Genomic DNA, 26,551 nt, shown 5'->3' with positions numbered 1-26,551 from the left:
TTGGAGAAGCTGCCAGGCAACAGGAAAAGAGGAAGGCCTAAGATGAGGTTTATGGATGTGGTGAGAGAAGACATGCAAGTGATTTGTGTGACAGAGCAAGGTGCAGAAGACAGGAAGAGATGGAGTAAGATGATCCGCTGTGGCAACCCCTAACGGGAGCAGCTAAAAGAAGATAATTTTGTCAGTCAGTCAGTCACCAACCTGCTATATCCTAACACAGATTATTTTGTATGACTTTCATTTCTATACTGTTCATTATTGTAAGAGCCAATCTTAGAAAGTTAATGCTGTAAGTTAAAGTCAAATTAGTATTTGCTTAATCTGAATAGAATACAATTTTCTTTCATAGCTATACTTTATGATATAGCCTTTCACCCCCTATAAGTTAATATGATCTATATCTGCAATACAGTGTGTTAATTAAGTCAGTGTGTTTTGGAATAGGCTTATAGCTAGCATGGACTGAAAGACCCATTTGCAGTTTGTAAATGGGATAGATATACAGTATGAGCAAACTTAAAGAATGAAACAAGATATTGTGAGCTGCGGAGCTGCAGAGAATACAGACGCCTCTGGGAAAACCCCTGAAAAACATTGACAGACTACCTTCCTCCTTACCTTTCTGGCGGCTCTGTCGCGTAATATGCCGCTCGTGCGGTGCTCCGCCTACTTAAAAAGCCTGTATGGGCTTCTTTCAGTTTGTTAAATTGATTGTTTGCTTCTCCTTCTCTCTCTCAGACTTCTCCTGATCCTGGCTCATATTCCTCCTCCGAAGAAGAACCCCGTGCTTACTTTTAATTGACAAACGGAGGTGTCAACTCTTTCCTTTCAGGGAGCACGTCTGAAACCCTTTAAAGAGACAAATGTTTGTTTGCAGTGTTTGAATAAAATTCCAGTATCTTCAACCTCCTCTGTTTCCTGTGCAATTCTGTGACCCAAGCGTGACAATATATAAGCTTTAAACAGAACTTTTCTTAAACAAAAACTTTTCTTTTCCTTCCTATATCATTTTTTTCTTTATTTTTGTGTGAATTGTTTTACCTTGAATTTTTACTAAAGCTTTTAAAAAATGAAGATATTTTGTCTGTGGAATAATTTCAATGCTATTGCTATTGCCAGGATCCCATGAAACAAACTAAAGCTGCAGAACTTTGGTAATTTTGGGAAAACGCAGCTACAATTTTCTGTCAGAAAACTGCCATCCAAATACATTGAACTGAAATTGGAAACTACCATCTGAGAACTTGTGCTCCAGAACTCATCAACAAAAGAAAAAGAACTGAGCTACTGCAAGGCACTGTGCTCTTATCTTCTATCTCTGCATGATCGTAAATGAAAGCAAGGTTGCTGTACCTGAATTTGAGATTTAAGAGACTGAGATATAATATAAGGCATCATGAATGATCGCTTGTGCTTTTACCTGACTGTAAGGAAGCGGTCTGTTTTATTGGATCATCTTGATTGTGACGTAGCTGTTGCTAAGAAGCAGCTTGCCTTGGAACATGCTGTATTGTGCTGTTGTGAAGATGTCAATGTCCAAGCATAGCTCAAGTGAAGTTACAGGGAATGTGCTCAAGGACCTTAAAGACCATAAAATGAAAGGTAAGATTTACTCTCCAATCTTATGGCTGAAATCATAAGACACTCTTGAAAATTTCACTAACATAGCACAGCTGTTTGAAACCTTTCGTGAGATGGGAAGCCAGTCTGAGGAGCTGTATGGAAGAATATCTATGCTAAGTAAAGAAAGCACAATTAAAAAACAGAAAATGGTGTTTGTAGAAAACTCTTAAGATTTGGAATGAATGTAGTCATACTACAACAGCAGATGCAAAATGTTTTTTAGCAAATCCACCTGACGAAAAGCTTATTAATCAATTCAAAGAGTTACAGCTACAAGGTAGAGATCACACAGATCCCAGAGTTCCACAAACCTCTCAGTTGAAGCACATTCTCAACAGTAAATGTAGCTCGTTATCCGAGATAGGCACTGCAGCACTGTCACCCTCTTCGGCAGTTTTAATCAAATGATAACCACTCAATAGAATTCTAAAAAGTCTTCGAGAGTTTGAGTCTAAACAGGGAAGCAGGAATGATCAGAACAACCTACCATTAATGCAGCTGCCAACTTGCAGAGTTACAGACAAGATCTGGTGGATATGCTCATGCAGAATCAAGCTGAAAGTCAGAGGGCAGTTGCTGAAAGTTACAAAGCAGCTGCTGAAAGTCAGAAGACAGTTGTTGAAATTGCTAAAATGTTTGCTTAACAAAGAGAAAAGCAAAATTAATCTCCTGCACGTCATGATAAAGTACCACACAGACAGGTCCCTTTATTTTCAGACGACCCATTGGCTTATGCAGATTTAATTAGGGCCTTTAATCACGGTGTAGGCGATATGTTTGAGGACCCTCAAGATAAATTAGATTACCTAATCCAATGTACCAGAGTCCTGCCTAGGAAATGTTTAAGGGCTGTGCACGATTGCCCACATGTCAAGGCTATGCAAAGGCCAGAAAGCAACTTGAAAGTTACTATGGTGACCAAATATTCATAGCTGATGCATACTTGGATAAAGAATTGAAGTGGCCTCAAATAAAGCAGAATGATGGAGTGGGCCTGAGAAACTATGCAACCTTTCTAGATAGCTGTATGGAGGCCATGGCCAATGCACGGAGCCGTGACGCATTCAACAACAATCCAAATATCTGTATAATACTCCCGAAGCTCCCATATTCTTTATGAGATAAATGGCGAAACTGAGCCAAGAACTTAAAGAAAGGGAAGACAGAAGGGCAGGTATTGATCATCTAATTACCTTTCTGCATCAATAGGCTAAAATGATGATGGATCCCTTTTATGGAGATGTTCCACAAGGTAGCACAGAGAAAAAAGAAAAGACCAACAAGGGTAAGTCTACTGTGAAGAGTGGCCAGAGGGGGACGTATTTTCACTACAAGTATTTCCAATGCTGCTGAAAAGGGGAATTGAAAAACCTTGGTCAAAAAGACTGCAACTGCTGTCTGTACATTTAAAAAGCCTTGTGTATTCTGCAGTGGCCAGCATGCTCTTGCTGAATGTAGGATAAACAAAGAACTGCCACATATAGACAGAATTCACTTTCTAAAATCTAAAAGTTTATGCTTTCATTATCTCAAACAGGGGCACCTTGGTAAGAATTGTAAAGAAAGAAGGAAGTGTCAGATATGTTCTTTGCAGCACCCAGACATCTTGCACATGAAAAAAGACGATGGAGCAACATCCACTAAAACTACTTCCAGTGAGGCAACAACAACTGAAGAGAAAACTGAAGAGAAAACTGAGAAGGGAACTTGTATCCTTACTGGGGTCGGAGAAGAATATGCACTACATATGTGCTCCCTGATAAGGTAAAATCTAAGAGGAGCGAAAGATATGTAGAAACATTAGCCGTTATAGACTCTGGGAGTACACTAACAATTTTTACTGAAAATCTTCAGACACGGTTAAACCTTCATGGAAGACGAACTCAAGAATTCCTGCACACTGTAAATAATCATAATGATGATTCAAAAGTGCCAACTAAATGTTCTATCTTATCAGATTTTACAAGTCTGTGGTCTCAATGATAATGAGTATATTGATTTGCAAAAGGTCTCTATTGCACTGGGAAGAGAAAATATTCCTCAACAAGGAGACATCGAGAAATAGACATACAATATCTTGAGGATGTGCGTCTACCATTCATGTCAAGTCAAGTCAACTTTATTTATAAAGCACTTTACATACAACAGCCGCTGACCAAAGTGCTGAACATAGGCTAAAATAAATTTTAAACAAAAACAAAATAATAAATAAGTAAATAAAATACAATAAATAAACTAATTTAAAACATAGTAAAAACAACTAAACAGAGTTAAAACAGAGAAAAATCAACTGCTCACACAGGATCAAACGCCAAACCAAAAAGGTAAGTCTTAAGAGCAGACTTAAAAATGGGCAGTGAGGAGGCCTGTCTAATGTGGATCGGCAGTGAATTCCAGAGCCTTGGAGCCACAACGGAAAAAGCCCTATCCCCCCTGTGCTTTCGCTGGGTCCTAGGCACATCCAGAAGCAGCTGACCAGCTGATCTGAATGAGCGGGAAGGAGAGTGCATATGCAGCAGCTCAGCCAGGTAGGGCGGAGCAAGCCCATTTAAGGACTTAAAAACAAATAAAAGAATCTTAAAATGAACTCTAAGCTGAACAGGCAGCCAGTGCAGTGAGGATAATACAGGTGTAATGTGTTCATTCTTTCACATGCCAGTTAAAAAGCGTGCAGCAGCATTTCATAGGTTCTGAAATTGATCTTTTAATAGGTGTCAACATCATACCTCATACCATCATACCTAGCAAACCAGATGGACGTCAGGTTGTGAAGACTGCACTTAGATAGATGATTGGTGGGCCATATGTAATGGGCTAGAATTCAGTGTTTTAAAGAAAATAACATTTCTGTTTGTTGCTTAGTGTAATGGGCTATAAATCAGTGTTGTAAAGAAAAGGCAAAATTCCTGGAAAATTCTGATACAGGTTATTATTGTTATTATTATCTACAGGACATAAATACTGTATTTACCTGTCTTGCAAAAGAGTTACCTGCTTTGAATAATCAGACTGCTTTGTTTAATATCTCATCCACATATGGTGATACAGAACTGCCTGCTTCATTTGAAAATTAACGAGTTCTGGGGACATTTGTTTTTAATAAGGTACTTATTAATAGCTGACAATAATACCATCGTTGAACCAAAGTAAATGTGTTTACACATTAGTTCTGCAGAGGAAATTGGCATGCACCATTGTTTAACTGATCGTTACATAGATCTATGCAGAGATTGAAGCATTTATATATTTCTGAGTAAATAAGAATAAAAATAGAACAGAGAAGTATGGTCTGAGACTCATTACTGCTGCCTGCTTCTTTTATGCTTTTGACAGCATAGCATTGTGGCTACACCCTGTAGCAACAGTGGCTAGTACCTGGCCCAGGTTCCCTAGATTTGAGGCTGGTAACACATACAAAGAAATAGACAACTTCGCAAAGCACAATGGTATGCTGCCACTCAATCTTGTCAATAACAGAAATAGAAGAAATGTTGCATCAACAGTACAACACAGACTTTCCTGAGTGTAGCTGTGAAGAGAAGGAAGAAATGTTGCAGGAGGACATCAAGTTCATGTGCATAGCCTCAGAATCTGTGAGACTGGTAGGTGGCCACTATTGCTTAAATTTGCCTTAAAAGGATGAAACACTTAAAATGCCAAACAATCGCCTTATTGCTGAAACAGCGTGCTATTGGGCTTAAATGAACTGTATATTAAGACAACACACAAAATACTATATATCATTTTGATCAATGCAAGAAAAAGCTTTATAGACTGAACACTTGTGTTCTCGTTTGTATAAGTTGTGTTCTTACCTCTCGAATGTCTCTCTGAAACTTGGTGTTAACTTCTTCAGACTTAATGAGATCCTTACGAGCCGTATCAAGATTCTCTTCTAGTTCTACTACTTTTCTTGACAGAGTTGCTAATCTCTCCTTCATTTGACAAAGTTCTTTATTCTGCCTTTCAATGACCTCTTGAAGCTCCAGTACTTTTGCAAGATCTTCTTCATGCTTGAGTGATTCATCAGAGGATCTTTAAAGTGAAATGCAAATTTGCGACAACAGCAGAGTTATTTTCAATAAACCTATAATTAAAAATGTTACTAATTCATCTATTTATCCTTACATTGATTTCTACAGTCATGGGGAACGTAAGGTCAACCAACTCTCTATGTAGCCTCATAACAATGCACTATAATACTGACTCATATTAAACCAATAATGATTAAGTTAATCTAAGGCATACCTCTTTTGTATATGAGAGAAAATTGGCAAAGACCTACTGCTTCAACTGAAATGGTCAGTGAAGAGTCCACCTCTGAATATCAGTACAGGCTGATCAAAATTGATGACAAGTGAGGAAACAACTGAGGAAGCTACACACAGGAAAATCCACAGGACCAGAAGGAGTCAGTCCTCTAGTTTTTAAGGCATGTGTTGACCACTTCTGTGTTATCCTCTGTCACCTATTCAGTCTATCCCCTAAGGCTCCTGAAACTGTTGCTGCTGTGGAAAAACATCCTGCACTGATTCAAGGTCCAAAGAAAGCAGGTGCCTCTTCATCTGATAACTAGAGACCAGTGGCACTTACACTTCTGGTAAAAAGTTTTAGAACACCTTAGTTTTACCAGTTTTTCTTCAAATTTAATCATTTGAAATACAATGAATGGCCTGAAATGGTGAAAATGCAAGCAGTAAAACTACCAGAGGTTTAAATTTAAAAGATTAGGTTAGCAAAAACTGAAAAAAGTAAACATCAGATCATTACAAACAGGCCTTCTCCAGGGAACAACTGATAGGATACAAACTTCAGATATTCTGAAAAAATTAAAGTAAATTAAGCCACACCAAAGACTCCCTATGTCCAATCATTATTCAGGGAGTGGATCCAGAGGTGCTCCAAATCAATGAGGAACTATAGAAGAAAGATCAGAGGAGACTTTTCTTATGAAACTACAATCCTTTAGTGTAAGCAATGTCCTTCACATCTTCTACAACTCTAATGGCCATTGAAATTTTCTACACGGTGGTGTGCTGGGCCAGTAACATCACTTCAGGAGAGGTCCACCAAATCAACAAACTAATTAAAAGGTCAGGCTCAGTTATGGGATACACACTGGACCCCCTGGAGAATTAAAACAAAACTGAGTGGCATTATAAATATTGCCGCACATTCTCTCTCTGACACCCTAACATGGAGTACTTTCAGCCAGCACATTATTTAGCAGAAGTGTGTTAAGAAACGCTACTGGGGCTCATTTATAGCAATATGTCTGCATACTACCTCACTGTGACTGGAACTGCCAAGTCAGAACTTTTGCTTTGTTTATTTATTTATTTATTTGATGAGCTTCTGCAAAAATCCAAATTTTTCCCCGGGGAAAAAAAAAGTTCTAATAAATTCCAATTCCATTTACTTGGGATCAAGCAGGCCAAATGTTACTTTCTCAGTCTTTATGTTGCTTGAATCTTCAAATAATTCCATCTTAAATTACATTAGGTACACAACACATTAATGACCATTTTAATACTGAATTGAGCATTTAAGCATGTTCTGTAACATGTAAATTTCTGTAACCGTCCTTTCTTCATTCATCCATCCATCCATTGTCTCCCGCTTATCCGAGGTCGGGTCGCGGGGGCAGCAGCTTGAGCAGAGATGCCCAGACTTCCCTCTCCCCGGCCACTTCTTCTAGCTCTTCCGGGAGAATCCCAAGGCATTCCCAGGCCAGTCGAGAGACATAGTCCCTCCAGCGTGTCCTGGGTCTTCCCCGGGGCCTCCTCCCGGTTGGACGAGCCCGGAACACCTCACCAGGGAGGCGTCCAGGAGGCATCCTGATCAGATGCCCGAGCCACCTCATCTGACTCCTCTCGATGCGGAGGAGCAGCGGCTCTACTCTGAGCCCCTCCCGGATGACTGAGCTTCTCACCCTATCTTTAAGGGAAAGCCCAGACACCCTGCGGAGGAAACTCATTTCAGCCGCTTGTATTCGCGATCTCGTTCTTTCGGTCACTACCCATAGCTCATGACCATAGGTGAGGGTAGGAACATAGATCGACTGGTAAATTGAGAGCTTCGCCTTGCGGCTCAGCTCCTTTTTCACCACGACAGACCGATGCAACGCCCGCATTACTGCGGATGCCGCACCGATCCGCCTGTCGATCTCACGCTCCATTCTTCCCTCACTCGTGAACAAGACCCCGAGATACTTGAACTCCTCCACTTGGGGCAGGATCTCGCTACCAACCCTGAGAGGGCACTCCACCCTTTTCCGGTTGAGGACGATGGTCTCGGATTTGGAGGTGCTGATTCTCATCCCAGCTGCTTCACACTCGGCTGCGAACCGATCCAGAGAGAGCTGAAGATCACGGCCTGATGAAGCAAACAGGACAACATCATCTGCAAAAAGCAGTGACCCAATCCTGAGCCCACCAAACCGGACCCCCTCAACACCCTGGCTGCGCCTAGAAATTCTGTCCATAAAAGTTATGAACAGAATCGGTGACAAAGGGCAGCCCTGGCGGAGTCCAACTCTCACTGGAAACGGGTTCGACTTACTGCCGGCAATGCGGACCAAGCTCTGGCACTGATCGTACAGGGACTGAACAGCCCTTATCAGGGGGGCCGGTACCCCATACTCTCGGAGTACCCCCCACAGGATTCCCCGAGGGACACAGTCGAATGCCTTTTCTAAGTCCACAAAACACATGTAGACTGGTTGGGCAAACTCCCATGCACCCTCCAGGACCCTGCTAAGGGTATACAGTTGGTCCACTGTTCCGCGACCAGGACGAAAACCACACTGTTCCTCCTGAATCCGAGGCTCGACTATCCGACGGACCCTCCTCTCCAGGACCCCTGAATAGACTTTTCCAGGGAGGCTGAGGAGTGTGATCCCTCTGTAGTTGGAACACACCCTCCGATCCCCCTTCTTAAAGAGGGGGACCACCACCCCGGTCTGCCAATCCAGAGGCACTGTCCCTGATGTCCATGCGATGTTGCAGAGGCGTGTCAGCCAAGACAGTCCTACAACATCCAGAGCCTTGAGGAACTCCGGGCGTATCTCATCCACCCCCGGGGCCCTGCCACCAAGGAGTTTTTTGACCACCTCGGTGACCTCAGTCCCAGAGATGGGGGAGCCCACCTCTGAGTCCCCAGGCTCTGCTTCCTCATTGAAGGCATGTTAATGGGATTGAGGAGGTCTTCGAAATATTCCCCCCACCGACCCACAACGTCCCGAGTCGAGGTCAGCAGCGCACCATCCCCACCATATACAGTGTTGACACTGCACTGCTTCCCCTTCCTGAGACGCCGGATGGTGGACCAGAATCTCCTCGAAACCGTCCGAAAGTCATTCTCCATGGCCTCCCCAAACTCCTCCCACGCCCGAGTTTTTGCCTCAGCAACCACCAAAGCCGCATTCCGCTTGGCCTGCCGGTACCTATCAGCTGCCTCCGGGGTCCCACAGGACAAAAGGGTCCTGTAGGACTCCTTCTTCAGCTTGACGGCATCCTTCACCGCCGGTGTCCACCAGCGGGTTCGGGGATTGCCGCCACGACAGGCACCGACCACCTTACGGCCACAGCTCCGGTCAGCTGCCTCAACAATAGAGGCACGGAACATGGCCCATTCGGACTCAATGTCCCCCCACCTCCCTCGGGATGTGGTCGAAGTTCTGCCGGAGGTGGGAGTTGAAGCTACTTCTGACAGGGGGCTCTGCCAGACGTTCCCAGCAGACCCTCACAACACGTTTGGGCCTACCACGCCTGACCGGCATCCTCCCCCACCATCGAAGCCAACTCACCACCAGGTGGTGATCAGTTGACAGCTCCGCCCCTCTCTTCACCCGAGTGTCCAAGGCATGTGGCCGCAAGTCCGACGACACGACCACAAAGTCGATCATCGAACTGAGGCCTAGGGTGTCCTGGTGCCAAGTGCACATATGAACACCCCTATGCTTGAACATGGTGTTCGTTATGGACAATCCGTGACGAGCACAGAAGTCCAATAACAAAACACCGCTCGGGTTCAGATCAGGGGGGCCATTCCTCCCAATCACGCCCTTCCAGGTCTCACTGTCATTGCCCACGTGAGCATTGAAGTCTCCCAGCAGAACGAGGGAGTCCCCAGAAGGTATGCCCTCTAGCACCCCCTCCAGGGACTCCAAAAAGGGTGGGTACTCCGAACTGCTGTTCGGTGCATACGCACAAACAACAGTTAGGACCCGTCCCCCCACCCGAAGGCGAAGGGAGGCTACCCTCTCGTCCACCGGGGTAAACCCCAATGTACAGGCTCCAAGTTGGGGGGCAATAAGTATACCCACACCTGCTCGGCGCCTCTCACCGGGGGCAACTCCAGAGTGGTAGAGAGTCCAGTCCCTCTGAAGGAGATTGGTTCCAGAGTCCAAGCTGTGCGTCGAGGTGAGCCCGACTATATCTAGCCGGAACCTCTCAACTTCGCGCACTAGCTCAGGCTCCTTCCCCTTCAGAGAGGTGACATTCCACGTCCCAAGAGCCAGTTTCTGTAGCCGAGGATCGGACCGCCAAGGTCCCCGCCTTCGGCCACCACCCAACTCACACTGCACCCGACCTCCTTGGCCCCTCCCATAGGTGGTGAGCCCATGGGAAGGGGGACCCACGTTGCCTCTTCGGGCTGTGCCCGGCCGAGCCCCATGGGTGCAGGCCCGGCCACCAGGCGCTCGCCATCGAGCCCCACCTCCAGGCCTGGCTCCAGAGTGGGGCCCCGGTGACCCGTGTCCGGGCAAGGGAAAACGCCGTCCAAAATGGTTTTTCTTCATAGGAGGTTTGTTTAACCGCTCTTTGTCTCATCCCTCACCTAGGACCAGTTTGCCTTGGGTGGCCCTACCAGGGGCATAAAGCCCCGGACAACAGAGCTCCTAGGATCATTGGGACACGCAAACCCCTCCACCACGATAAGGTGACGGTTAAAGGAGGGGTTTCTTCATTCAGGGAATGCAAATTAAGCAACTGCGTGTTCCTCTTCATTAATTCTCCTACTGTCAAGATACATAGTTTTGATTTCTGGATGCCTTTGTGAATTCATTGTGTGCTTCAGGATCTTAAAATCCTTTTAGAGCAGACCTCAAACACAACAGCAAATGAATACCTTGACTCCTTGGTCATACATATTATTGCTTAGAAAAACAAATTGTACTGATTTTAAATAACATCAATAACTCCAGCCTTTTTAAAGCACAATACCTTGTTCTGAAGTGATAAGTGCCAGAATTATGTCCAGTCTACTACTATTTTACAACTATTTTTCCTCTTGTGCTGCTTATACATTTATAACTCAACTTTGAGCTACCAGCTCATTTAAGTCAATATGTACTTCTATAGATTTCTGCAGATTTCAATTACAATGTTTTAGAGCACCGTTTAAATACTTTGCAAACCTAAAGATTTTACATTTCCTTTTAGAATGATTATTTTAAGCTACAATATGCACCGTTTTGTTTCGAGTCATTTTTCTGTTCTACAATTCACATTTTCATTTAAAAATAATTTGAATGGCTTATAATTTGCTAATTGTATATTTTATTCATAAATTTAAAGAGAGCACCAAATATGTACAGTATTGCTTCAAACAAAAATCCAAAATGAAAACCAAATGCTAAAACAAACAGTCTTAAACCTTACATTTCCATTTGTGCTTGGTAAGCTTCCAGTGTTGTGATTCACTTCCACTGTTCCATCATTGATAACCAGTTTCTTGAGGTTATTTTGCTCTTTTAAAATTGATAGCTGCAATTTTTAAAATGACTGAATTACTACACTTTGTTAAGTTGCATATATAATTGACTATAAATATAGTAACCAGTACCTACAATTTAAGTAACACTAAAATACATACAACATACCCAGTACACTAAATGTGTGTAGCTTCAAAGGGAACTTTTTCAAGACGATTTATCAACCCAGTCTACAGCAGTGTTCAAATTTGTCGAGGTTTGCTTGGCTGCAGGTTCAGAAGTCACAAATATTAAAGGAGCTAAATATTCAGCTATGGTCCTGGTCTTTCACACATCTTGGCAGAAATAATATGTGGTATACATTTGAAAAATGGTAAACAGCAAGCAAGTTCCAACTATGGGAAGTTTTTCATAAGTCTCTTTGTGAAAGCAATTAACAGGATACTAGAAATTATGCTTTATCTGACTCTTTAGAATGGAGTTCTGGAGGGACAGTTAAGACTACCTTAGACATAAAAGCATTAACTAGCTCTTAGTCCTCAAAAACATTTCAAGAATCATTTACATTCTTCATGGTTATCCTCAAGATCAATGAGGATTATATGAAATATTTTATGGAAGGATATGGAAGTTCAAATAATTTTTGGAGAAAAAAAAATAACTGCACCCTGCATGAATTCTTAAGTAACAGGAAGATAACAAATGTTATATTCATTTTATAAGTAACTATAGACCAGTAAGCAAAATGAACACTGTGGTAAATTGATGGAAACAATAAGGAAGAGATGAAGAGTCACATATTGGTTCACCACCAGCACTGACTTAGATGGGGGAGATTGTGTTTCACTGATATGCTGGAATTCTATGAGGAAGCAACAAAAACATGACTATAAAGGTGCATAGGATATTTTTTTCTGGATTTTTAGATGTTTTTTGTTAAGGTACCACATTAGATAAGTCATAAAACTAAAAGTTGTGGAAATTCAAGGTGCAGTGTGTAGATGGATACAATATTGGTTTAAACACTGGGAACAGAGGTTAGGGTGAGAAGAGCTTTTTCAAAATTAGGTGATAAAAAGTAATGATCTTTATGAATCAGAGCTGGGGCTGTTGCTCCTTTTAATACATTTATTATTCAATAATGACCTGTTCTAGAATATTACCAACAAGCTGGCTATGTTTGGAGATGATACCAACCAAGTAGGTAGAATGACAAATAATCAAGAATCAACTTAAACATTACAGGAGGGCAGCTTTGTCCAATGAAATTTAAGTAAGTGTAAGATAATACACATAGGAAGAAAAACATCCACCCATCCATTATCCAACCCGCTATATCCTAACTACAGGGTCATGGGGGTCCGCTGGAGCCAATCCCAGCCAACACAGGGCACAAGGCAGGAAACAAACCCTGGGCAGGGCGCCAGCCCACCGCAGGAAGAAAAACATGCTAGACTGAAACATACAATGGGAGGTGAAAACTTGAATATGCAACTCATAAGAAGGACCTAGGAGTCGCAGTTGATTTGTCACTGTCTATATCCAGACTGTGTACAGAACCAATAAAGGTGGCTATTAGGAAGGTAGGTTACATAGTATGATGTGTAGAGTACAAGTTAAGAGAAATTGTGCTAAGTATGTTTAATGCATTAGAGAGACTTCATCAGGAGAAAAAGTGTGTACTTTTGGTCTCCAAACTAAGATATGATTTGAGTTTTTAAAATTATGAAAGGAATTACTATGGTGGATCTCAGTGATTTTATATTAAGGTCTACAACAAGAACTTGGAGGCACAGACAAATTTAAAGGTAGATTCTGCACAAATATTAGAAATATTTTTCTTCACACAGAACCATAGAAATATGAAACAAATTACCAAGTAATGTGGTAGAAAACAGGACTTTCAAAATGCAATTTGATGAGCTTTGTTAGGCTGAATGACCCATTCTCATCAAAACTGTTCTAATTTTCTAATACTTGGGTTTCAGCTGCAGTCCTTCTATACAGTTCCAGAATTTGAGGACCAAGAGTTATGCTTTCATTCATGGTTTAAAAAAAAAACAAAAAAAAAACAACTTAAGAGTGCCATTAAAATTCCTCTAAGGGAGAATGTAAACAGTTGATTGAAGTTTTCAGAGATGGAATATCAAAGCAAAACAGAACTTTTAATGCTATCCAATTAAGACAATGAATGGGCATACCTGTTCTGTATTAAAATTTAATAACACCATGATCTATTTATGATATGTCTGGACTAACACACCTCAGGATGTTGCCATTATATCAGTGATCAGGATAAGTGGCACCATAAAATGGTCAGACATATCAGATGCAGGAGAAACTTTGATTTGAGGTTTATTACTCACCTCTTTATGAGTGCAGTCAACTGTTCTTCCAAGGCACTACAATGTTCTAGTGCAACTCTTAGTCTTTCTCTAACCTGTGTTAGAGAAAAATAAAATAGCGACTTACCAGTGTTAATTTCCATATTATACAATTTAGATAATCTTCTCTTAATATAAGATAGTGCACAAAAAACATTCCTAATTTTCCACATTTGATTTTAAATATGTTCATAGAAAACTGTTACACAGGAATAAGTAAAGGATATGTGTTTGGTTCCTTTGCTTATTCATTTGGATTGTTTTATATGCAACCAATTGTGAGAACACCAGGATGTAATTTGTGCATGGTCACTGCAGCAGCCATTTATTAAAAAGCATGAAAGGTGGGTAATTGGGGGGTTAAATTCAAAACATTTAGAGCTAAAGGGCAGATATGCAATCTGAACTTTTCTCTGCAGCCTTTTCTCTAATGGCAACATACAATCAGTATGCAGCAACATATTATGAACCTAAGTAACAAGGACAAGAAATTACATTTCTAAACATTTGTGTTCTGAGGGCAAGCACATTAACCAAAACAGTGAAAAGTATGTTTTAGGTCTCGCTGAAGAAACTCTTATGTTGATGAAACATGTTATGTTTGCCTTATATCATAATGTACCATTCTTCTGATAGTCCTGACCGATATGTCAAGAAGTTTACCAACAGCCAGTACTATCAACCCCATATTTAACTATTCACAAACCATATTTAGGGGAACATGGGTGTATGGACATCCCAGTTAATGACATGCATAATTGTATGCTGCAACTTTTGAACGCATTCTAAGGTTGTTACTGAAGCAGGTGGGAATTCTTCCCCTGTTGCTGCACCTCCTACACCAGCCATTTCCAGCAACAAGTCAACATGGAAGAGAATACAATTGTCATTTCTACTGTCATGTTCCAACTGTTCAATAAGACTGTGTGTCTACTGTGTTATCAACTCCCCATTCTCCATCTTTAGTGCTGGATGAACACACTTGTTTGGAACATCTCTGGCTCAAACTGTGGACAAACCTTGTCCCAACTTTTGATGCTGATTAGTCATTTGGTTACGTTCAGTTTAGGCATGATTAACGTGATGGCTTGAAAAGAAATATAATACATTCAGAGTGAAATGCAAAAAGTTTGTTTTGCTTTTGGTTATGGCAAACATTCTATGAACATGAATTAAAATGCTTTTGCGTTACATTTTAAACTGTGTACCACAGTAAAAAGCAATCTATCATTTGGTTGGCTTATTATTTTTTTTTAATTTATGACAATAAAACCATGCCAAAGTTAAATGCACCATATGCATATGTATTACATTGCAGTGTCATGTAGTTAACAAGTTGGATTACATTTAATTTTTGCATAAATCTTCTTTAAATTTTTGAATAATCTTCCATACAAAAGAGAGACACACATTAAACAAATAATACAAATTCATTATCACACTAGCAGAAAGGCCAAATTATGTTTTGTAGCACAATTTTAACATGACACAATATGCATTTGCTATAACAGATAATTTGCTGGAACTTTCTAAAACAGCATACCATAGTCAAACAAGACCAAAAAAGAATCCAAATTGTTAATTACATTCTTTCCATCCTAAAACATATTTAAAAGCAATGCTTAACCATCCACAAAGATCAGATACAAAAAGACAATACCTTTTCATCTAAAGCTTTGTGATGCTCAGATAAAGACTTTAGTGCTTTGAGAACCTCCACTTCACTAGATACTCCTGCTGGAGACTGCGCTTGCCTTTTTACCACTGCCATCCTGAGGGATCGCTCATGACATGAGACAAGGCACTCCAAGTGTTCTTAAAGCAGCTACAAACAGCAACATAACTTTAAATAAAAAGTACACATCATTTAAATACATAGCAGGTAAACAGTATAGGTGTTAACAAGCACTTGTTACACACTGTGTAAAGTAAACTAGAACTGTAACAAAATTATTTACAAGAACATAAAATTAATCCCATTGGGATTAAAAAAGTATCTATCTATCTATCTATCTATCTATCTATCTATCTATCTATCTATCTATCTATCTATCTATCTATCTATCTATCTATCTATCTATCTATCTATCTATCTATCTATCTATCTATTGTGAGCGCTGAAGTCGAAATCAACAACGGGAGTCTAAAACCAATTTTTAATAAAAAACAATTTCTTTATTCTTTTGTTCTTTATTCTTGGTGAGTAAAAAAAACTGTGAGACTGCCCTGTTGGAGAATGTGGGCAGACTCTCAAGAAAAAACAACAGGTCCTCCTTTTATCACCTAGCTTGTTCATTTAGCTAAAGAGAGAACAGAAAAAAAACATAAGAGTTCATTTTGAGGTCTCCATAGATTAGGAGACATCTTAAATTTATGACATAGGAGTACAGAAAAACAACAGCAGTACCAGGCACCTACATAATTAAAAGAATGTGCCCGTCTCAGTTACAACCCACCCTAAGCAGTTCTCTCAAAGTTCATTGCATTAATAATAAAGAGATTACATTCTTTTAATTTTTATATCTTCATTAGATTATATTTGTTTGATTAGATTAATAATTCTTATTTATTAATTCATAAGTAACTTGTTTTCTTATAATATTAAACAATAATAAAGAAAGATCACATTGAATTATAATATCACAGGGTGTTCTGTTAATATCAGAAAGTTAGCACTTACACATAGAAAAATTAAATCAGTCTCATATTCTGTGCATAAACATAATTCATTTCCTATCTAAATGCAGATAAAATCATATAGTTCTCTGCAGCATGATTAATACAAATTCAGTTATTGGTATTTTGTGAGTTAAATACTTATAATCATCTGTGGCGGGCTGGCTCTCCGCCCGGTGTCTGCCTCCTGCCTTGTGCCCTGTGCTGATGAAATTGGCTCCAGCAGACCCCCGCAACCCTGCAGCCAGGACACAGCAGGTTGGAAAATGAATGGACAGATGGATACTTATAAACATTACAGTTAATAATGTTTTTCTGCGTTCTCAGTTCCCCCCTTTGCACATAAAATGTGCACATAAAAATGATCAGACCCAATCATCGGGTACAGTATCCTCATATTCTAAAGGAGGTGAGGATTCCGGAAGTAAATGGTTGTAATCAGGGTCCTGGAAATTGTGGGCATGGAGAAAATAGGCTTTTGTGAGAGAGGTGTCAATTAGCCTCTGAAGGAGGCCGCGAATACAGGGGATGAGGCAGCACCCACAAATAACCATAATTGCAAGGGAAATTAGGACAGTGGTGAAAATAGTCTTACACCATCCGGCCCAAACTCCGAACCACCTTTCAAATAGTTCATCAAGGGGATTGGAAATACCAGAATTTTCTGCAAGTTCTACAGAAAGGGCAGTAAGACCAGCAAGTGCACAAGTTACTGAGCCATCAGGAGCGGTGTTATTAGGGATGAAGGTACAGCAATTATCCCTGAACATGGCACATACACCACCTTTCTCAGCTAAAAGCATATCAAGTACTATCTGGTTTTGCCAGGTCATGAGAGAAGTTTTATCAAGTTGTTCATGGATGCCCTCGATGGCTTCGCGAGTAAAGTTTAGAAACCGCTGTTGATTGTAATAAAGATAATTAATCCAATCTACATTTTTGTTTATTGTTGACCACCAGAATATAATTGATTCGAATCCAGCGGCCACTTGATCACGTGCTTTATATCGGTTTGGAACACCTCTGGGGACTCCGATACCATCTATATATACAGTAGAATCGAACATTTCAAGGGTAGCCCGACGGTTCCGAGTTTTATCTGGACGAACTGAATCAGACGAGTGAAGAGGTAGTGTAGGAATGTGCATAAGGGGTCCTTAGGGGGAGTCGGAGAGGAGAACAGCTGCAACACACAAGAGAGACCTGCAGGGTGTAATGGGTCAGTTAAGGGGAAAGGGGTTGTGGCCAGGTGTGGTCTGGCCGTGGCACAGGCATAGCAATTTGACTGGTTCACCTGTTTAGCAGAGTAAAAAACCCATTGGAGCCATCGGTTCTGGTCCCCATAACCAGTTTCAACTGCAAAGGTGAATGACAAGGAAGTAATATTTAAGTACTGCACAGGGTGTGATGGGGAGTCATCTGGAATGACAGTAGTAGGGGAGGTCAAGGAGGTAGGAGTGACAGAATCGGACTTTGGTGCTGTGACTCGAATAATGAATTTCCCCAGAGGATCTCTTCCAGAGACATCTGCCCCTAATATGTAAACACCCCCATCATAGAGTGATGGATTTTTTAAAGTAATAATTAATGGGTTACAATTATCATGTGAGCATGTTCCGCTAGTATGTCCCTTAATAATAGAGAACCTTGTTCTGAGATCATGTTGCTGAGCCTTCCAGGGCCGATAACCCCAGTCATAGGTACCTGTATTTGCAAATACCCACTGCCATTTTTCGCAATTACTGCCATAATGAGTGGAGACAGCAGTCACACACACATATTTTTCGGGCTTAGTCCATTGGTCATGTCTGCCGGTTCCACAAGGAGCGATGGCACAAAAGTCAATCTGGAATGAGGCGGTCTTCCCTACTTGGAAAGTTAGTGTGGGAAGGTCCCCATGAGTTTGTTGTCCCATATTTGAGGACAGAAAAAGTTATTAATAACAGGACTAAGACTGCCATTTTTTGCAATGTGAGATGTGGATCCAAGCAGGAAGTCCTTCGACTTTAATGGCGTGAGGTGTAGATAATAGCACCTGGAATGGTCCCCTCCAGCGAGGTTGATGCCAATGTTTCCTTCGGGTGTCTCTGACCAATATCCAGGTTCCAAGGGGGATCTGGAACTCCGTCGGTGGGGGACTGGTCCGCCAAGCCTTGTTAACCTGTTCGTGGACTTCCTTCAGGGATGCTCGGAGACCTGTAAGAATGGAGAAAAGATCATTATCCACAGTCTACAAAGTGACATTTCCGATAACCATGCCAACGGGCATGGGACGTCCAGTTAAAATTTCAAATGGCAACAGTCCCAACTGCCGATGTGTCCTTCCTCTCAACCCCATCAAGGCCAGGGGTAGAGCGTCTGGCCAGGTTAAGTTTGTCTGCTCACAAATTTTTGCCAATTTTGACTTTAGGGTGCCATTGCACCTTTTTACAATACCTCCACTCTGGGGTGGTATTTGCAGTAATGATGTACATCTATCTGGAGCCAAGTAGTCAGCTCATTTATTACGGAATTCACAAAATGGGTACCGTTATCAGTCTGCAGTTTCTGTGGTATTCCCCATCTTGGAATAATTTCTTTTATTAAAGCTTTAGCCACAGTTTTTGCATCAGCATGTTTAGAGGGGAAAGCCTCTACCCACCGGGAGAACACATCAACAATCACAAGGCAATATCGATATCCTTTGGACGGCGTTAGTTCAATGAAGTCCATTTGGAGATGCTCAAACGGACCCACTGGTTTCGGGGTAACGGCGGGACTTACCTGAGTACCTTTGCCTATATTATACCTTTGACATAGGGCACACTGTCAGCAGAATTGTTCAGCATATGCAGAGAACCCTGTGGTTTCCCAATGTCGCTCGACATCCTGAGTCATAGCGTCTTTTCCTGCGTGGTCCAGGCCATATGCGATTTTTGCCATTCCTGGAAAAGAAGCCTTTGGAAGGAAAGGTTTGTTAGTTTGCTTATGGGTCAAGACGCCATCAGAGAGGGATCCTTCTCAGGACCACTTTATCCTTTCTCGGTCAGTGGCAGCGCTCTGTAAAGAAATAATTTGATTATCAGGGTCTTTGTCATCTGTCTGTTGGAATAAAGACACTGTTATTATAGGCAGCCTGTTTAGCAAAGTGATCAGCCAGTTTGTTTCCTAGACTGACTGGGTCTTGTTTCCCAGTATGGGCTTGGCATTTAACTATTGCCAGGTGTAATGGTTTTGTTATAGCTTCGAGAAGGGATTCCACTAATTTCTGATGTTGTATGGGCTTACCAGTACTAGTTTTGAATCCCCTTAATTTCCATAATGCCCCATGGTCATGGCAGACTCCAAAGGCATATCTGGAATCTGTGTAAATGGTTATGACCTTCCCTTTGGACAACTGGCAAGCTCAGGTGAGAGCTATTAGCTCAGCTGCTTGTGTGCTTAAACTAGAAGAGATTTGATTTGCTTCAAGTAAGTGGTCTCCTTTGACCACTGCATAACTAATGGAGAGTGTCCCATCGTCCAACCGCAAGGAACAACCATCCACATAAAATACTTCTCCTGTTCCTAGTGGAGTTTCCTATCCATGAGACTGAGTTAGTTAAAAATCTATCTATCTGCAGATGTTCAAAGGGCCATCTGGCATTTGGTGTAACAGCCAGATTTACCTGCAAGCCTTTTCCTATATTAAATTTTTGACATAGTGTACACTTCTTACAGAACTGATCAGCAAAGTTAGAAAAACCTCAGGCGTGACAGGATTGTTACACCTGTGCCATCATTGCGTCTTCTGAAGGGTGGACCAAAACATGTGCAGCCTTTGCAATACCTAGAAAGAAAACTTTTGGGAAAAAAGGATGTTTAGTTAATGGATGGATCCAAATTCCTTTAGGATCTTTTTTCTGATCCCTTTTTCTGCCACGTCTTTATTTCCTTTCCCGTTGCTACAGTTTGTGAAAATAAAACTGCATCTTCTGGTGACTCTTATTCCTCCTTCTGTTATAAAAAATAAAGAGGTTAGTAGTGAAGTAGAATCCCGGGTGGCTTTCTTTGCCCACATGTCTGCTTGCGCATTTCCCTCACTCACTGGATTTGTTTTCCCCTTGTGAGCTTGATACTTCACTACCGCAAGCGCACCTGTCAAATGTCTGTACTAAGATGGAATATATAGCTTGTGGTACCTTAACAGTTAATAGACTCATGAGCACAATATTTGAGCATGCTAATATGGTCTCTATTGTTACAGCAGCTGCTTTAAAACAGGCTGGGATTGTAGCGGCCACTGGATCCAGTTTTTATTTATTTATTTTAAAATAGTATGCGACTGGTCTTTGTCTATTTCCTTGTTGTTGAGTTAATACTGCAGTCATACACCCCCCTTTCTCGTCCACGAACGGAGTGAAAGGACGAGACTAGTCCGGAAGTCAACGCAGGCGCAGACATCAAAATTTATTTTATATCAGTTACAGCCTTCTCAGCCCGCTCCGTCCATGAAATTTTATCAGTCAAAGCCAAATTAGAAGAGGTCGCTAAATGTTGGAGTGGCTGTGCTTTTTAAGCAAAAATTTATTTATTTATTTATTTATTTATTTATTTATTTTTCTCTTTCTCTAACCCATTGCCGGCAATATCCTAACATTCCAAGAACGGACATAATTTGCCGCCTTGCAGATTGTGCACATTAATTCCCCTTCAGTCAAATCATGACTCAGGTATTTCATTTTTCTTTATTCAGTTGCAACTTTTGTTTCCGGAACACTTTGTGCCCGATTTCCGCTAGGAAGACCAACAAAGCCTTTGTGTCTTCTTCGCATTATTCCCGAGTCTCAAAGCATAAAAGCAACTCAGCTACATATTACACCAGGACACCACCCCCCTTTGGCCAATAACCTTTCAATTTTTTTTTTTCTGTTCTAATTCTTGTCCATACACACACACACACGCGCACACACAGCCACAACTCAGGCACGCACGCAGAGCCTCTGTATATCCCTGCAGCATCACAACGCTTCCCTTTAAAAGTGAATGCGAACCAGAACTGGGAGTCAGAGTGATTTGCAAAATCAGTAACAGAAAACCACATAGCAGTGGACAGGACTATAGAGAGAATAGTGGAAGGATTCGGGACTATAGGAGTCCTAGGGTGTATAGCAGCGTCATGAGCCTTTTCTAACTAGAAGAATAGGAGAGTATTGGATCGGAATAATAGCACCCCGCTTAACTAAGTCAGCATAAGCAATTGAAATACAGGCCTCAGCCTCAAGCGAAAAAAGATATTGTGCACAAGGTAAACGGAAGGATGACTTTGGGAAAACGACCAAGGGTTCAACATGAGCTATTCAGACAAAATATTATTTCCCTTGTACCCAGAGAGATGTGTGGAGCGAATCTAACTAAAAGATTTGAAGGGTAAACAGCATGGGTGTAGGTGGAGAGGTGGAAGGTAAATGACAGAGCGATCGGGTTACAGGTACAACTCGTCTTACTGCAATTTTCTTAACATCTCTATCTGGGGTGGACCAAATATTAGGTCCCACATACTCCCAATCCTCTCCTTCCTGACATGCTAATACCCATTGTCTCACATTATGCCACTGAAAGCAAGCAGATTTAGCAATGGGGATATGTGGGATAGAACCACTCCAGAAGAAAAGCAGTTGTTGTAACAAGAGAGATACTGCTCCAGCCAATTCTGCTGGGATATAACAGTCCATTATGCAAATAGTCTCTTTTTCTGACAGCAGAAGCTAAAAAGTTCAAGAGCCAGACTTCACCATAATACAGTCCAAAAATCATGCAATACAGTAAAAAGATTTTAAATACTGTAATCCAAGAGGAACCCAGGACAGCATAGATTTTTGCTGTTTTGAGAAAAACATGAACATTCAAGGCAGCATAAGATCATGTAATGGTGGTGGTCGGTCAAAGGACAGTGTGTTGTTCTGATGTGACCTTCACTCCCTTTTCCGTAACTGAGATGCAAAGGCACAGGCGAGCCATCAAGTCTTGTCTAATAAAGTTCACTGGGCATTAGAGGGCTGATATACTTTGCATTTATTTGTGCTTGTAACTGTCCACCAAATATTGAACTGGCCACTCTCAACCCCCTGTCGTCCCAGAGTCCCATTCCATTGCACTCTCACATCATTCCAGCCTGGAATTAGCTTTCATCTAAGGACCTGAATCCATTCTGCAGCATTTGGCTTATTCATGTCATCTAACTGTTTCTCCGCCGTCATGAACTGGTTCAGTAATTCCTGCACCACCTCTTTTAATTCTTGCAGATCCCAGTTTCTTTTCACAATCAAGATGTGACGGTTTTAATCTGAGTCAGGGTGTTGTACATTATATTGCGAAATGGTCACTTGTATTAATGGTGCTTAAAATTCCATCCTTTCATATTCATGTTTGACCCTGAGGGGTCAGAATCGGGGCTTATTATGCATTCCTTTCCCCCTTCTTCATCCCTCTCTGGCTGAAACTGTTAATTTTAAAAATCATCGGGACCATCTTCTTCCTCTCCCTCATTAATTCCTCCTGCTGTTCCAAGGGGTGGTGACGGACTATTGTCCTCAAAGGGAGGGGAAACGCATGCTGTCGCTAAATCAAGGCATAATCTGTTCTTCTCCTTTTTATTTATTTTATTTTTATTTACTTATTCTTCCTTTCTTTGCCAGACCTTTGGGACGGTTCTTGCATTATCAATAACAACTTTTCTTTTTCTGCTATAAATTTCATTTGGTTTTGCAGTCCCTCATTGCACTTCTGCATAGCTTTCAGGGCTCTATCTTTAATTATCAATTCCCATCTTTCAAACATTTTCATTTTCTCGACTACAGCACCCTCGTGCATTTCTATGTACAATCTTCCTAACTTCCAGTATTTCACTCAAATCACCAGAGCCTTCTGGCCACCTGCCCCCGCTCTGTTTATTCCACAGTTTACACTTTTTGTTTTTTAATCTAAGCCTGTTTTCAGTTCTATGTAGCATCTCAGAGAGACGCTTTTTTTTTTTTTTCCTTGGCACGTTTTCCGAAAACAATCCTCCGCACAGAGGCTCCTCATTCACACCCTGTTTTTCAATTTCTTTCTTTAGCGAATCCCCTAACGGGAGGTACTTTCCCTTTTTACTAAACTTCCACCTCTCTCTTCTAATTCCGAGTCTACTTAGGACTCCGTCTCATTCCAAGAGGCTCTCTTATTGTTACGAAACCCAATACTTATCCCGGACGGTAAAGCAGTTGTGCTCACCGGTCACCGATCTTATTCCTGTCTGCAATTCGCACCTTCACTCGGGTTCTCCGACAGAAGGGGAACTGCTCACATGTCTAATAAACTGTGGAAGTAACAGCCGAGGAAGACAGGAATAGTTCAATTTGTCTTTATTCAGTCACAGATGAGTACGTGGATTCATGCTTTTGTTTTCCCAAAGCAGCTTTAACTGCACTATTCGTTTTCCCCATGGCCAGTGAGTTTTCCACACTTTTTGCTAAACCAGCCTCAATTGTCGCTTCACTCCCGGTCCCTCCTGTCCCCCGGGACGATCAACCTGATTAGCGGACTGACAGTTTCACCCGAAGGCCACTAGTTACCGCTGTTTAGGTGATCGATTCCCTGAGTGACCCATTGAGTTCAGGATACAATCAGACCTTTAGCAAAGAGTCTCGCCCTCCCGCAACAGTGCTTTGATGTCCCGCCCGTGAGGTGTTTTCCCACTTATCTATTCTTCCCACTCCCCGCCTTATTTTATTTTTCCGAGCCGGTAAAAGACTCCATCCCATTCCAGGGAGCGTACTAACTAAGCATTCACAACACCTCACTTATTCGGCGCCCAGATCAAAAGTGCTCCTTTTCTACTTTCTGTTCTTCCAACCCCTTCTTTCTTTATTATCTCTTTCAATTCCTAGGGGCGTACTCACTAACATTCTGGCACCTTTATTTCCGTCCGGAGGCGCCTTAATCGGCTAAGACTATCTTTCCCAGTCAAGAAAACCCCAGGTACTCACCAAGAATTTTCCTCCCGTCTGGAAGTTCCCAGTTCACTCGACTTTCAGGAAGAATCAGAGGAGGTCAAGAGCTCCCTACGCAGGATTCGCCCGAGGAAGGCCAGTCCTAACTTTTTCCGGATCTGGTCCTACCGACCCGGCCGGTGTCGGTCCTTTTACCGGTCCTCTGGACGATCTCGCTCAAGGAGTCGCTTGGCCGTCTCCGTCCTCACACGGGGCACCAAAACTGTGAGCGCTGAAGTCGAAATCAACAACGGGAGTCTAAAACCAATTTTTAATAAAAAAACAATTTCTTTATTCTTTTGTTCTTTATTCTTGGTGAGTAAAAAAAACTGTGAGACTGCCCTGTTGGAGAATGTGGGCAGACTCTCAAGAAAAAACAACAGGTCCTCCTTTTATCACCTAGCTTGTTCATTTAGCTAAAGAGAGAACAGAAAAAAAACATAAGAGTTCATTTTGAGGTCTCCATAGATTAGGAGACATCTTAAATTTATGACATAGGAGTACAGAAAAACAACAGCAGTACCAGGCACCTACATAATTAAAAGAATGTGCCCGTCTCAGTTACAACCCACCCTAAGCAGTTCTCTCAAAGTTCATTGCATTAATAATAAAGAGATTACATTCTTTTAATTTTTATATCTTCATTAGATTATATTTGTTTGATTAGATTAATAATTCTTATTTATTAATTCATAAGTAACTTGTTTTCTTATAATATTAAACAATAATAAAGAAAGATCACATTGAATTATAATATCACAGGGTGTTCTGTTAATATCAGAAAGTTAGCACTTACACATAGAAAAATTAAATCAGTCTCATATTCTGTGCATAAACATAATTCATTTCCTATCTAAATGCAGATAAAATCATATAGTTCTCTGCAGCATGATTAATACAAATCCAGTTATTGGTATTTTGTGAGTTAAATACTTATAATCATCTGTGGCGGGCTGGCTCTCCGCCCGGTGTCTGCCTCCTGCCTTGTGCCCTGTGCTGATGAGATTGGCTCCAGCAGACCCCCGCAACCCTGCAGCCAGGACACAGCAGGTTGGAAAATGAATGGACAGATGGATACTTATAAACATCCATCCATCCATTTTCCAACCCGCTGAATCCAAACACAGGGTCACGGGGGTCTGCTGGAGCCAATCCCAGCTAACACAGGGCACAAGGCAGGAAACAATCCTGGGCAGGGTGCCAACCCACCGCAGGACACACACAAACACATCCACACACCAAGCACACACTAGGGCCAATTTAGACTTATAAACATTACAGTTAATAATGTTTTTCTGCGTTCTCACTATCTATCTATCTATCTATAAAAACAATCTCATATATAAGATTTTCTGCATAAGAAAAACAATTGTTGACTGTCTAAGCAAGCTTTTTTTAAGAGAAAACTGAACAAAAATTCAGGTTTCCACAAAGACTATAAAGCCTTCATGAAAGACATTATTGAGAATGGATACACTGTCAAAGTACCCAAAAAAAGCCTGAATTGCAATGAAGGCAGGGTGTGGTACATTCCACACCATGGTGTGTATCATCCAAAGAAACATAAAATTTGAATGGTCTTTGACTGCACAGCCACCTACCATGGAACTTCGCTTAATGAACAACTGTTAAAAGACCCTGATTTTGACACACTCATTGGCATCCTTACAAGATTCAGAAAGGAGCAAGTGGCATTAATAGCAGACATTAAATCAATATTCTACTAAGTTAAAGTCCCAGATAAAGACACTGATATCTTACTCTTTCTGTGGTGGCCTGAAGGTAACCTAAGTAAAGACTTGGATGAATTTAAAATGACAGTACATCTTTTTTGTGCCACTTCACCCAATTGTGCTTCTTATGCTTTGCGTAGAACAGCCGAAGATGCCAGAGAAACATTTCCTGAGGAAGCAGTTAACACTGTACTCAATAATTTCTATGTAGATAACTGCTTAAAGTCAGTGGCAACAGAACAGCAAGAAATAAAGCTGGCAAAGGACCTTCAAGCTCTATGCCTCAGAGGGAATTCCACCTGACCAAGTGGATGAGTAACAACAGAGTAGTTTTATTGTCTGTTCCTGAAGAGACAGAGCTCTGGAACAAAGCGACTAAGACTTGAGCCACAGTCTGTTTCCCACAGAATGTGCCCTGAGCATCCAAAGGTG

The sequence above is a fragment of the Erpetoichthys calabaricus genome, chromosome 2, assembly GCF_900747795.2.
Source record: "Erpetoichthys calabaricus chromosome 2, fErpCal1.3, whole genome shotgun sequence".
NCBI classification, from domain to species: Eukaryota; Metazoa; Chordata; class Cladistia; order Polypteriformes; family Polypteridae; genus Erpetoichthys; species Erpetoichthys calabaricus.
Note: the sequence above shows the minus strand (reverse complement) of the source record.